The 12,916-nt window shown below is 35.7% G+C and overlaps 1 protein-coding gene across 1 annotated transcript in view; it reads right to left on the minus strand.

Annotated features, from left to right (window-relative positions):
- The window catches only part of LOC140163691 (inactive rhomboid protein 1-like), a 133,909-nt gene extending 121,098 nt beyond the window's left edge, over positions 1-12,811 (minus strand). The window contains exon 1 of the mRNA XM_072187007.1: positions 12,692-12,811. The gene's annotated coding sequence lies outside the window, so the exon portion shown is untranslated. The remainder of the gene's footprint in view (positions 1-12,691) is intronic.
- Between the last annotated feature and the right edge of the window lie 105 nt (positions 12,812-12,916).

A 12,916-nucleotide genomic window follows, 5' to 3' on the forward strand; every position in this document is an offset into this window, starting at 1 on the left:
TGAATGTTAATGAAGTAAAAATCAATGTGGGTGGTAAATCTTAACCAATAACAGACAGGCAAGCATACATGTTTATGCATTAGCCCAACCCACTGTGTTCACTGAACCCAACCCACGTGGGGTAGCTCTATCTGGGTCAGGTAAAGTTTTATTCAGATATTTCATTTGACAGCTTAACCATCGCGTATACGTGCGCGACGACAAGCGTATACATAGGACCTTGTGCAAATAATACGCGCTGGGCGGCTATTCAAACGGCTTAATTTGTAAAAACCACAGGATATGTGCATAAACAGTCAAGACTGCATTTTAATGAGGTAACATCATACCCACTATAGAGTGCATTAAGGCTGGCATTTTCGGTCGGGTAAACGGGTACCCGCCCGAGATTACATTACCGGGTAGGAAATACCTCCCGGGTACCGAAATTCAAAAAAAAAAAAAAAAAAAAAATTTTTTTTTTTTTTTTTTTTTTTTTTTAGTAGTCCCTGGACCTAGACCTAAATGCTAGGATCATTCATGGTTGACCTAAAAAAAAAAAAAAAAAAAAAATTTCAAGATATTTTGTTATTTTTAATATGAAAATTGATAATTTGTATTCATGTCATAGTCTATTAATGATTTCAAAATGCATTCAAATTCAATACATTTTGAAATCATTAATAGACTATGACATGAATACAAATTATCAATTTTCATATAAAAAATAACAAAAATCTTGAAATTTTTTTTTTTTTTTTTAGGTCAACCATGAATAAATCCTGGCATTTAGATCTAGGTCCAGAGACAATAAAAAACCGAAAAAATAAAAAACTTAAAATTTTTTTTTTTTTTTTTTTTTTTTTTTTTTTTGTATTTGGTACCGGTTACCCGCCCGAAAATTGCGGCGGGTACCTGGGTACAAAATTAGAGTTCATTGTATATTCGAAATACAGTAGACCAGTTTTCTCATGGATAGCTGAGCTGTTGAATCAGAACAGGAATGATGAGTTTTCCATGGTCAGGTCAGAGAGATTAATTTAGGGAATGATAAATTAAACTGGTCTACTACAGTAGACTAGTATAGCAAAAGAAGTCCCATCCCACATCAATTTCACCAATCCATAACCCATAAGCCCACCGGTAAAGCCCATTCCCTAAAATAAAGTTGTTATTTTATAAAGTTATCATCGAGGAATGTTTTATATTCATGCATGACAGACAGAGTGAAAACCGGATACATTTCTTTAAAAGGGCATATCTTCAAAAGTTATGAGCCGATTGGGGATAATTGTTTTGGTTTATTATAAAGCTAACAGGTAAAGGCTTCTTTACATACCAACATATACTTGATCAACTTGTCTGAAATAGGAGAAAAAGAGGGCGCAATGAGGGGCCTCTTTTTTGGGGACACCCTGTACATGTATTCCAAGACAAAGGTTCCTATGTAAAAGATAATTCATAATTACTATGAAGTTTGAACAAGTCATCAGGACTGCAGTATTCCATCAGACAGGAAATGTCTAAAACTGATGGCAGAAACCAACTCATTTTATTCACCATGAGTATAGTGTACTTTCCCCTTATATGATACTCTCCCAAAAATCAACTTGCAGACTTTCCAGCATTTAAAAAAAAAATTATTGAAAATGTGCATGCCTTGAGAAATTAATTTGAGAAGAACTGGAAAAATACAAAGTATTTGTTAGCAAGGAACACAAATTTAATGACTTTTTCACTCAGTTTATTTTATAGTCATCACAAATAAATAATAACCACAAGAAATATTCCCTTGATTTATGTTGTAACATGCAATTAATTTTCTTGTAGATTTGCTTCCAACTATTTGAAACAAGATAAATAAGTGGCATAAAAAATCACAACTGAGACTTTGTGCCTTATGGACTAAATATTTTATTCAAAAGAATTGCAATTTGATTTCACATAAAAATATCTCATTATGAAATTCAGACTAACAGTAAAATTACATATTTAGTGTGGGTCAGAGTACTCTTCTTAAAAGCTTTGTAATGAATGTACATATAGCTCAAAGTACCCTCTTTTAATCCAAAATGAATGCAATCAATGCATGAGAAGCATACCAATATCATTGTACATTTTGATAGATATATAAATGTATTCAGCATAACAACACATCTTATGCAAATTTGGAAAGGACATACATGTACCAAGATAGTACTAATATTCAATGTGATTTTCCTATATTTAGATATATGCACTTAGCTATGAAGGAGGGGAGAGGAGGATGAGAGCAAGAGATGAGGAGGGAGATGAGCACAATGAAAATAACAATGACAACAACCATATAACAACAGCAATGAGATGGAGAATTTGGATTTTTTGAATGCTTGTTTTGAAGATGCACCAAATACATTGTACATGTTATGTCAAATAGTCACTTGTGTTGATCAGACTCAAGATAAGCAAAGGTCTTTCACTTCTATTGAAACAATCACAAGGACACTAGCATTGTGGTATATAAGAAGAATTTAAAGCATCATCTTGTGGTTTATTTTATTCAGATTATTGGAAACATATTATCTGTACATGTAAGTGTATCCAAGTTCCAAGAATTACAACATAAAAACCAGCTTTGTTTACATATTTTTGAATACAATTCTTTTGGTACAAACTGCATAAGTGCATACCTACATGTATTGGCATAGATCTTTAAAGTAAACTGGAAGAAAAGGCTCGAAATAAGCAGGCACCCAGGAGCCATTTACCCAATGGTCATAACATTTTGGCTCCTGGTCCACACCAAAATCAAGTGAACCAGGCTCTACATTTAAACAAAAATTAGAGCCTGGTAGTTAAACCGGTTTTTGTATTTAATGTGTATAATTAAAATCTAAGTGACTCCTAGCTCTTTAAAAATGGCTCCTGGTTCACTAGATAATCACAGGACCAGGAGCCACTTTTTCCAAATGTGTGGCTCCTGGTCCAGATCTGCTTATTTCGAGGCTTGCTGGAAGATGTTGCTTGGACAACATACACCCATTTATAATTACACAGAGCCTGAAGTTGACTTTGACCCAAATTTGAACTCAACTTCCTTTGTGTGTAAACAGGGTTGCGACATTTTGAACTTGACTTCAGAAGTCAACTTCTAATGACAACCAAGAGCAACTTGTGTTGTATTCAAACTCGACTTTTGCAGTGTAAACAAATATGCAATTAGAAGTCAAGTTCATAATGGTTATTTGAAGCACATACCCGAGTTTCTAGGGTCTGTGTTTGAAGCATGAGGAACTGAGTCGAATTCACATTTTCGACAAGTCGACTACAGCGTTGGCCGGTATCACGGAGCAGTGGTCAGTGGCGTATCAGGGGTCAGCCCGGGGGTCAGTTGTCAGGGAAGGGAGCATTTTGGCAGGCCTGGGTTTATAGGTACAATTGCACATTAAAGCCATAATGTGTGATTTGCTTCACAGCGACGCCCTCAATTTTACTCGGATTTCTACTTTTTGCATAATTATAATGCCCAGTGGTGTACTAAAATACCACGTAAAAGACTAAACTAAACCTGAACTGCTTTAATAACAGTAGAATCTAACTTTTTATATTAAAACCTGGTCGACCCGGTTTTATTCAGAGTTCATCGATTGACTGCTTGCTAACATCTCCGGTGGATGTCAGCTTATACGTGTACACACGTCGAGCGCGATGCTCCGTGCAGTATTTCATGTTACGATCGGCGAGCGTAGTACACGCATTGTAGGCGCTGGAATGAAATCACAATTTTCTTCGTTATACCTCATTTGTTTGGCTCGAAATTAAAAGGGGATAATGTGATCAGTGAAAACATACATTTAAATAGGAATCTATTCTTTATGCAAATCACACATTATTGCTTTAATTGCACAATCTTTCTGGGCAATTTTGTTTGATTTCTACCCAGTAGATGAAGCTGACCCCGGGGAGATGATCAGCCTGGTAAGAGCCATCCTCACCCCCACCTAATACTGTACCCTATCCTATATATGTGCTCTATAAAAGATACGGTACACCAGCCTCTTCTGAATCTATTGGTGACAATGCATTATCTTCCTCATTCAATTTCAAATACATGTAGAAGTGTCAAAACTTAAAACCAACTAGAAGGATTGACCCAGATTATATCCTGTCATTTTACTTGTTGTACCACAATGGTTTTATCTATAGTTTACTAAGTCACATCAATACTATTGTTATTCCCACACAACAAATTGCTACCAGCTACAAATTAATTATTAGCATGCCATGATCAGAAAAAGTTGATACAGCATTAAGAAGTCTTCAACCTCTTGTATGTTCTTGTTTAAAACGTAGTGAAAAATTTAATCTCAGTTATTGTACACCCAATTTTAATGGGGGGTCTGCAGCACTTACGTTGTGTATACTTTCATAATGGACAAGCATCAAATGGAATTGTGAAAATAGATTTTACTGGAAAAGATACTATCATTTTTTATTTACTGCACATTGCAATCAGCTTGGCCTGATCAGGAGTAATTATGTATGCAAATACAGGCCTTGGCACTGCTCATCATTGACATTTCTAGCTTGTGTTGAATAATTCATTGATTGTACATGTATATATGACCTAACAAACTACAATGTATGTGATATATGGCAAAGTCATAATGTATATATCCATGTACACATTTATGACGTATTTAGAACTTTGCCCTGATATAATGGTGGACAAAGGAAGACAAACCAATTGCCTTACTTGTAAACTAATACACACACACATAGGCCTAGATAAAAACTTTTTTTTTATTCCTTTATGATCATTTGCTTATTTATTTTGATTGTTGATGGGTGCACTTATTTTGTTTAATTGATAGAAAATACAGTTTTCTTCACATAGAGTAGGCTTAATTAATAATAGGACTTGAGTTATTAATAGACCCGTCTATTACAGATCTGTTGACAAATGTGTACATGCATGTAACCTTAGCCTAAATATAGCGTCACATATGCTGGTGATCCACCATACCTGTGCAGTGTACAGTTAAACCTACCTTGTTGTTTTCATACCATCAATCATGTATAAATAAAAACAAAATTTGAAGTTTGTTGAATTGGGAAAGCAAACCACATTATGACAGACAAGTGAACAAACTGTACATTCTATCCATTTTTTATTATTATTTCCATTTCCAAAGTCAGAATATATAAAGGCCATACACCTCATTTTGATTTGTGATATAAGTAACTTTATGCCAACATGAATTTATACATTTGCAATGTTATAATTATGGCATTGCTACTCAACCTAATTAGCATATTTCAAAACTAATTAGCCTAATAACAAATTAGCATGGGTTACACTTTGCACATACAGTGTTTCACTTTCAGAAACCCTATAATATTAATTTTAGGCAAGTTTGGCACTGAAGTTTTAAAAAAATGCTTGGTAGGAATGCAGCCATTTACTATTTGAACTTTTAACAACTTGAAATTAAGCGTAACCCACGTACCCTATATGTTAACCTTAACCTAAAATTAAAGCATACAGAGAATGTCATTGTATAATAAATTTAGCAGAAGGCTGATAACATCCTGTGTAGGTAGGTGTAGTCTGCCTAGCCAAGTCAAATGATTCACAGTAAAGGAAATCAATGAAACACGCAGCCATTAAAAATAGGCACACCTCGTAAAACTTGCTGCTGGCGGTCTGATGTTCAACGTTGCACGTCACAAACTATATTTTAAAATGTAGTCTGGATTTTTCTTTATGGGGATAAAGTAGTGTAAAGCCCCTTTTTGGGTAGGGGTGTTCAACCTGACTTTGCAAACAGACCTGCTCTTTTGGAAAACATTGAACATCCCTTCCTTCATTCCTATAAATAAATGTAATGTACCTCAATGTATTGAGTACCTACTAACACATATATGCTTTTATACATGCAGTTCCTGGAACATTGTGGACTTGACCAACTTATTTTCTTCAGCTAAGCAGCTTGACAGTTCAATCACAATTTTTATGAGCATTTCGCCTCATTCTATGCCTCAATTTTAACAGAGTTCCATCAGTTGAGAATTTGTAAAGAGAACTTCATTTTGAACATGTATGCAATTAAACACAAATGATGACCAGTGTCTTTTGAATAAATCAAGGACAAATTTACTGTCATATTTAATATGATTAAATCATGCACAAATTCCTTTTTTTTTTTAAACTAGCAAAATATGCAGAATAATGAAGTGGTCAAATGTCAACATGTCTTATGCCCCTATCATAGCAATGAGTACATAGCTTTTTTCAGCAGTGTACACCTGAAAAAAGTATATATTATATATGCTCATTTGGACCTGGGAATACATTGACATCTGTGATTGGACAGTGTTCAAGAATACAAACTTTATAAGCCAAGGGTCCATGCTTCACTACAAATACAAGCCTTCCCTCAGCCTTGCCTTTCATTAGCCATAGGTCTGTGATTTTGGAGGTCAAAATATGCACATGAATTTTTCAAATTTGAAATTCTTGGTTGATTTAAAAATTAAAAACAGAACCACCAAAAAAATTACAATTTTGTATCCAAAAGGGGCAGAATTGTACATGTGTTCACTTCGTTGTAAAAATATCTAAAAATATAATGGGTTTGTACACATTTCTAAATGTTCAAAAAAGTTTCCACAAATTTCAAAAAAACACATTTCTTTCAAGCAAAAATACACAATTTGCACCACAAATAACACAACTGCGCATTTGTAGCAGCCCTACCCTAAGACCAGTAGTTTTTCGCTGCATTTCTGGTTCTCTGCTGTGATTTCCATTTCTCAGGTACTATTTTTTTGTTTAGTAATAGTATATGATGTAGAGTCATCACCATACAAGGTATTGAACCACACCTATAAAGTGAACCACAGATTGTGTCATTTGATTTTCTTCCCCATCTCACTAAACATTATTATTTTTAGCTATGATTACTTATGACCACTCAATATATTGAGTACCATACAGCCACTATCGTTATAAAAATAATTTGAGTTTTAAGAAGACTTCCAAGTAATTCTGAGAATTTTCATTTCATATTTATAAAATAATTTGCACAGTGGTTTTCTTGAACTTTGAATTTGAAATAACATGTAGGCCTACAACTTCAACTACTAGTATTCTAAATAACTTCAAATATGAAACCTTTCTTCACAATATCAAATCATCAACTTATACTTTAACCCTAACCCAACTAGGACTCACTAAAGCTCACTATTAAAACCGCTCTCTGCATGCATGCATTCCACGGGACTTGATGACTTAATCAGACCAAGTCATATATACTCAGGGAATCGCTGGTCGGGCCAACGCCACCTGTGTAGCTACATGCTGGGGATCTTCTGTGTGGCATGCGAGGAGACCCAGGCTCAAATCCCGGGGTGCCAAGTGACTTTCTTCTTCATCTTCTCTCCTTTTTCGTTCCTTCTTTCCCTTCCAATAGCACAAAAACCACGGGTAGGGTTAGGGTTCATCTTAAAACAAACATGAGATACCCACAAGGTCTGAATTACGCATCCTCTGAAAAAGTCATGTCAAAACAGTTATACTGAAAATGACACCACAAAAATAAGGGACAGCAAACTGATTGTTCTTAGTTTCAATCACGTGAGGGTGCACTACAGTACTTATAAGTACTTATGTGCATATAGTTGGAAAACATAGCAACATACAAAATGTTTACAAATGGCTTTATCATGCAAGTATAAATTAAACCTGAATCTTGCCCCACATACTAAGTACAGCAACCCATCATGTGTATTTCCCATAAACTAACTTTTTTTTTGACGAACTGGACCTTTGTGAGATCTGTCCTTATGCAATTCAAAGAGTTAAAGAAGGAAAGGAAAAAAAAAGAAAAGAAAAGGGAGAGGAGGGGAGGTGCTGAGGTGCCGGCAGCACCACGAAAAAAGAAAAGAAAAAAAAAAAAAAGAGAAAGAAGAAAAAGGAAAAAAAAAGAAAAAAAAAAAAGAAAGAAAGAAAGAAAGGAAGGAAGGAAGAAAGAAAGAAAACAAGAAAGAAAACAAGAAAGAGCAAACAAAATGAATAAGCATGAATGAATGAATGAATGAATAAAATGAATGAAAGAACGAATGAACAACAAATAAATGAAATGAACAAAATGAATTCATGAATGAATGGATCTTAAACATTTCAACAAAAGACTCTAGATCATCATCTCTGAAAGCATGTGTTTCATTTCAAGCCATACTGCCTGGGAAACAAAATATCGGAAAAACAACAAACAGCAAACAATATAACAAGCAAACAATATTAAAACAACAAACAAGCATATAGCTAAAGGGACCATTGATTTCCTGATTTCACGCTAAATTAACTGGATTGCTGACAGTGTGAAGTTGCTATGGTCACATGACCCATAAAACTAGGAAAGTGACACTAATGAATAGCTTCCTTAGAAAAAATCTAAACAGAAACACACCGACACCTGAAAGTTTTCAAAATATATTCCAAGATAAACAATTCATTTTAGGTAAGTGATTCTGTATTACTAAGAAACAGCACTTTTAATAACTGATTTGGAAAGTCTTCTAAATACAATTTATAATATGTTGTGTGATCAAGCAAAATCAGTCTGAAGTCGGGCATACGTGTATCAGTTTTTCCATGATTACATAAAGCATTTGCAAAGCTACATTTTGCAGTGGCGTACCATGGCCGCCATAACCCCGGGGGGCTGAAGAAATTTCAATTTTGCCGCCCCTTCCTCAACAGCCCGAAAAGGTTGACCCAATTTTTTTCTTGGTCGTTTGAAAAAGTGAAGAGCAAAAAAAAAAAAAAAAAAAAAAAAAAAAAGGGTTTCAGGCGCTAGCTCCCTAAACGCAGCACATTTTGATGTATAGTACCATTTTTTCAAAATTTTTATGCTTTATCAAATTTTTCCGCCCTTTTTTATTTACTAATTCTTTTTGCCACCCCCTTCGCTTTTTGCCGCCCTGTTTTTGCCGCTTCTTCTTCTTCCGCCGCCCTTCATTTTGGCCACCCCTGCTTTTACCCGGGGCTGGTGTCCCCAAAGGCCCCCCCCCCAAAAAAAATATGCGCATGTTTTGCAGAAAACCCCATTGAAATTGGCTTGAACATTTAGTTCCAAAGATATGAACAGTTGTTGTCCTTGTTTGGCTATATCTGAAAATCAATATACGAGGGGGTATCCAAAAGTTTTTGACATCACCCAGAAAGAAACAAGCTATATTGATGAGATTTTGTCAGGGTAATCAGCTAATCACTGGTCCTTATGTACATTATGGTCCAAAAATGGTCTCATAAGTGTGTTTACTTTCTTTACAGGTGGCGCTAGATGGGCAGTAGGTGCATAACCTTTTCATGATAAGATCCTCCACTTTCTTGAGTTTCTGCACTGTGGCCGCATCATCCATATAAGTGATGGACGCCCACTTCTTGGCTAATTTGTGAGGGACATGTTGCCAGTTTGGAAATTCCTTTTTCAAAAAGCAACAGTGCCATATGGGCAATCATCACCGTAGATAACTTTCATTTCATCACTGTAGGGTGCACAATAGTAATAAATTTCCCTATACTTTGTGTACAAAATGGCCTCTATTCAAATGGCTCTACCTACCTTACGAAGCGACTCAATTTTTCAAAGTGATGTTTTCCTGACTGACAAACAAACAAGCAAGTAAACAAACTAAATTAAATATATTGGTGACCATTGAATTTTGGAGCTACCGGATCACGAATGCAATTACACTTTTTTCACCCAATTTTCAAAATAGAAGCACTTGTGATTTTACCTAGAAGCAGCCGGTTTGAGAAATACATAAAAAATCTGAATAAAAGCCCAGAATCTTTTCTAATCTTGGCAGATGCTTAGATTCAAGCCTACATTAATTATTACCTGGCACAAATTTTTCCCAAAATCTGCACAATTTTCTTAGCCCATGCATCACCAATGAAGACCTTGTGTGAGAGCTTATGCAGTGATTATCTATCAAACTTGTTGCACTCGCAGAAGACTACTGTACAGAGGATGTTGTTTACAAACAAAAATAGGGATTTTCCCGTATTTTTAAACTGGAAAACTGTGAATTTGCGGCACTTTTAAGTGCAAATATAGGCCTACAATGAATTAGGCGAGTTCTAACAAATATTTCCTTGCTATTTCGTTTTTAATTTGTTATTCAATCGGAAATTATAGTAGCTTTCAGATTGCAATTGCGGACTTTCAAACCCACCATTTTTATCAGTGACCACGCTTTATATTTAGACACACATTTAACCAGAAATTTTCCAAACCCATCCTTTTAAAGGCATTTTGCCGACCATTCAAACCCACGCTTACTATGGGTATGAAAGGTGAATTCAAATTTGCCATCAAACTGCATCATTTTATATAAAAAGTCCTTGAGTAAAGAAAGCCAAAACTGAATACCGTTTCGTCATAGCACTTTCCATAGCAAAGTTTTTACATCTTGTCAAAGATTTACTTTCATCAAAAAGATTCAGCTAACAAAACAGCATTTCGGTTGTGTTTCTAGATCTTAAAACTGTGATTGATAGCAGCTTTTCTATGTGGAACTGCTATCAAAATCCTCTAAAATTCCATGTAAAGAGTGTCGCATCACCAAAAAAAATCATATATTTGGGTCAAGTGAAGTACAGACTACATATAGGTTTCCTTGACCAATCTGTTCTTTTAAAATTCTATGTAAATTTGTATTGTGTTTGGGTCCGGTCTAGGGAATTTGACGGACTGAGCAAATGTGTTACACCCATCGAATGTGTGTCATCAGCCCTCAGATCGGCCCTCAGACACACACATACAGGCATAGAGTTCTGCAGTAGCATGTTTTGTTGACATTTTGTGTAGGCCTAATGTTTACATCCATGACAGTTCTAATACATGTATTGATGTAATACCATCAACAGACAACTCAAATACAAAGGATGTCAGTTGGCAATCTTAATGTTATGCAATCAAGTTTACAACACTATCACTCTTACAATGAGCAGAAAGTCACTGAGTCATGCAATTCAAGCAGTGTCCGATTTACAAATTTTTTCCTACCTGCACTGGTGCATGTAGCCCAAAATTTCTACATGCACAGCAAAAAGTGTGCATGCACCAAAATTAAAGCAAACATAAAATCACATTGAATCACGATCATTGTCAGTTAAGCTTGTAATAATATTCCCGGCTCCACTGTCAGTGGCATTTTTATGCCGATCACTCGCCGATTTCTTAGCCAAAACACTGGATGCTGTGGCTTCATCTGTTCTAGAACTAGTCGCCGACGAGGTGCACAATTTCCAGAATGATGCAAGTGTTTTTTGAGCTATTTCCTTTTTTGCAGGACATTATTATGATTATTTTCCGTACGTAAACAAATATTTCCCACGGTTTAAATTCCGGTTCTTTTTTTTCAATTAAATGAAAATGACAGCTTCGACATGTGCGAGGGTATCGGAATTGGTGGATGACGCCACATTACGCTAGCCCCTCTAAGGGAAGTCATAGTCTCGGACCAGACTGTATGTGGCTATCGCGAATGTTCGTTAGGATCGACGAGTATCAGACCGACGCAAACTGGCTGTGTAGAAGACTAGGGAAGTCAATGAAAAAAGTGACAGTTCTCACGTGATAGGGGTATCGGGAATTGTCAATTGCGCCAGGATGTTGCGCTAAAATAGATTGGGTTTTTCCAAATCGGACTGACTGCTTGTTTACTTTTGTATATTGGTTTTGTCATATCGCTAGCGCTAAATCGTACATGCACGCGTCCGGCACGCTGCAGGCAGGTAGTGAAAAGCTGCATGCACAAAGGGAATGTTACATGCACTGGTGCAGGTATGCAGGCGGTAAATCGAACACTGAATTCAAGTACATGAGTACCAATATTGGCTATGGAAAAATATTTTTAAAAAAACATTAAAACACATATAAACACATACACAGCACCTGTTGGAACTCCCGGTCGGAGCCGGGAGTTTCAATTTAATATTGGAACTGACACAACGTATACGTATACATACTATCATGACTATGTACAAATGAAATGTACGTACAGACTAGTCACGATTATCGCACTTTCAGTTTCCCACGCGTTTGAACGGGAATTGGATTGCGTACTTTTTCGATGTCTAGTGAGCAAATTTTTTCAATATTTTGAGAAAATGATGTCAAATTTTCTATTCTGTATTGTTTGGTAATAATGTCTTTTGCCAATAGTATGTTTAAAGTTGTAATTTTGTGTTTTTGATCGCAAAGATCGGATATTTTCGTTCTCGATTCAATTCTGAACCCTTCGCAAGGGTGCCGATTTCGCAGAACTTTGACGATAATTTTGCCTTTTGGACACTAAAATGCTTTCGATCCTTAATTTTGTTTCAACCGAGTCTTAAATTAGCAAGCACAATACGGTTGGTACCACTTTTATATACGTTGATGAAATTTTAAAGATTTTTTTTTCAAGTTTCTAACCGGCGCAAATCGTTAAGTGTGTATTTCCCATTGACATCCAAAATGGCGTAAGCCAGTCCTCAATATACATAGGTACGGCGTATATAGGACTGGCAAGCGAGTCTAGTACAGACTCAAAAATGCAAAAAAAACAATCATTCAATGCTCATGATGATGATGATTTAGAACGGCAAATCCCTGGCTTTTTAAACTCATTTTCAACTCGATTTGGCATATATATTCAATTCCAATTTACCTACCTAATGGTGCTATATCTTATCAATCAAATTAAGCACTGACATCATACAGAGTACGTATATTCCGTAAAATATCCATGTAAAATTCCCCTGACAGATTAATTGTTCTCGCTACACAGATGAGCAAACTGCACAACAACCTGCCGGCGATAATTTATTCTAAAACGCAGCTATTTATTCACGTTCATTCCAAACACCAACTATATAGCTGCCTTATACAATATGGTA

The sequence above is a fragment of the Amphiura filiformis genome, chromosome 11 (genome assembly GCF_039555335.1).
Source record: "Amphiura filiformis chromosome 11, Afil_fr2py, whole genome shotgun sequence".
NCBI lineage: Eukaryota > Metazoa > Echinodermata > Ophiuroidea > Amphilepidida > Amphiuridae > Amphiura > Amphiura filiformis.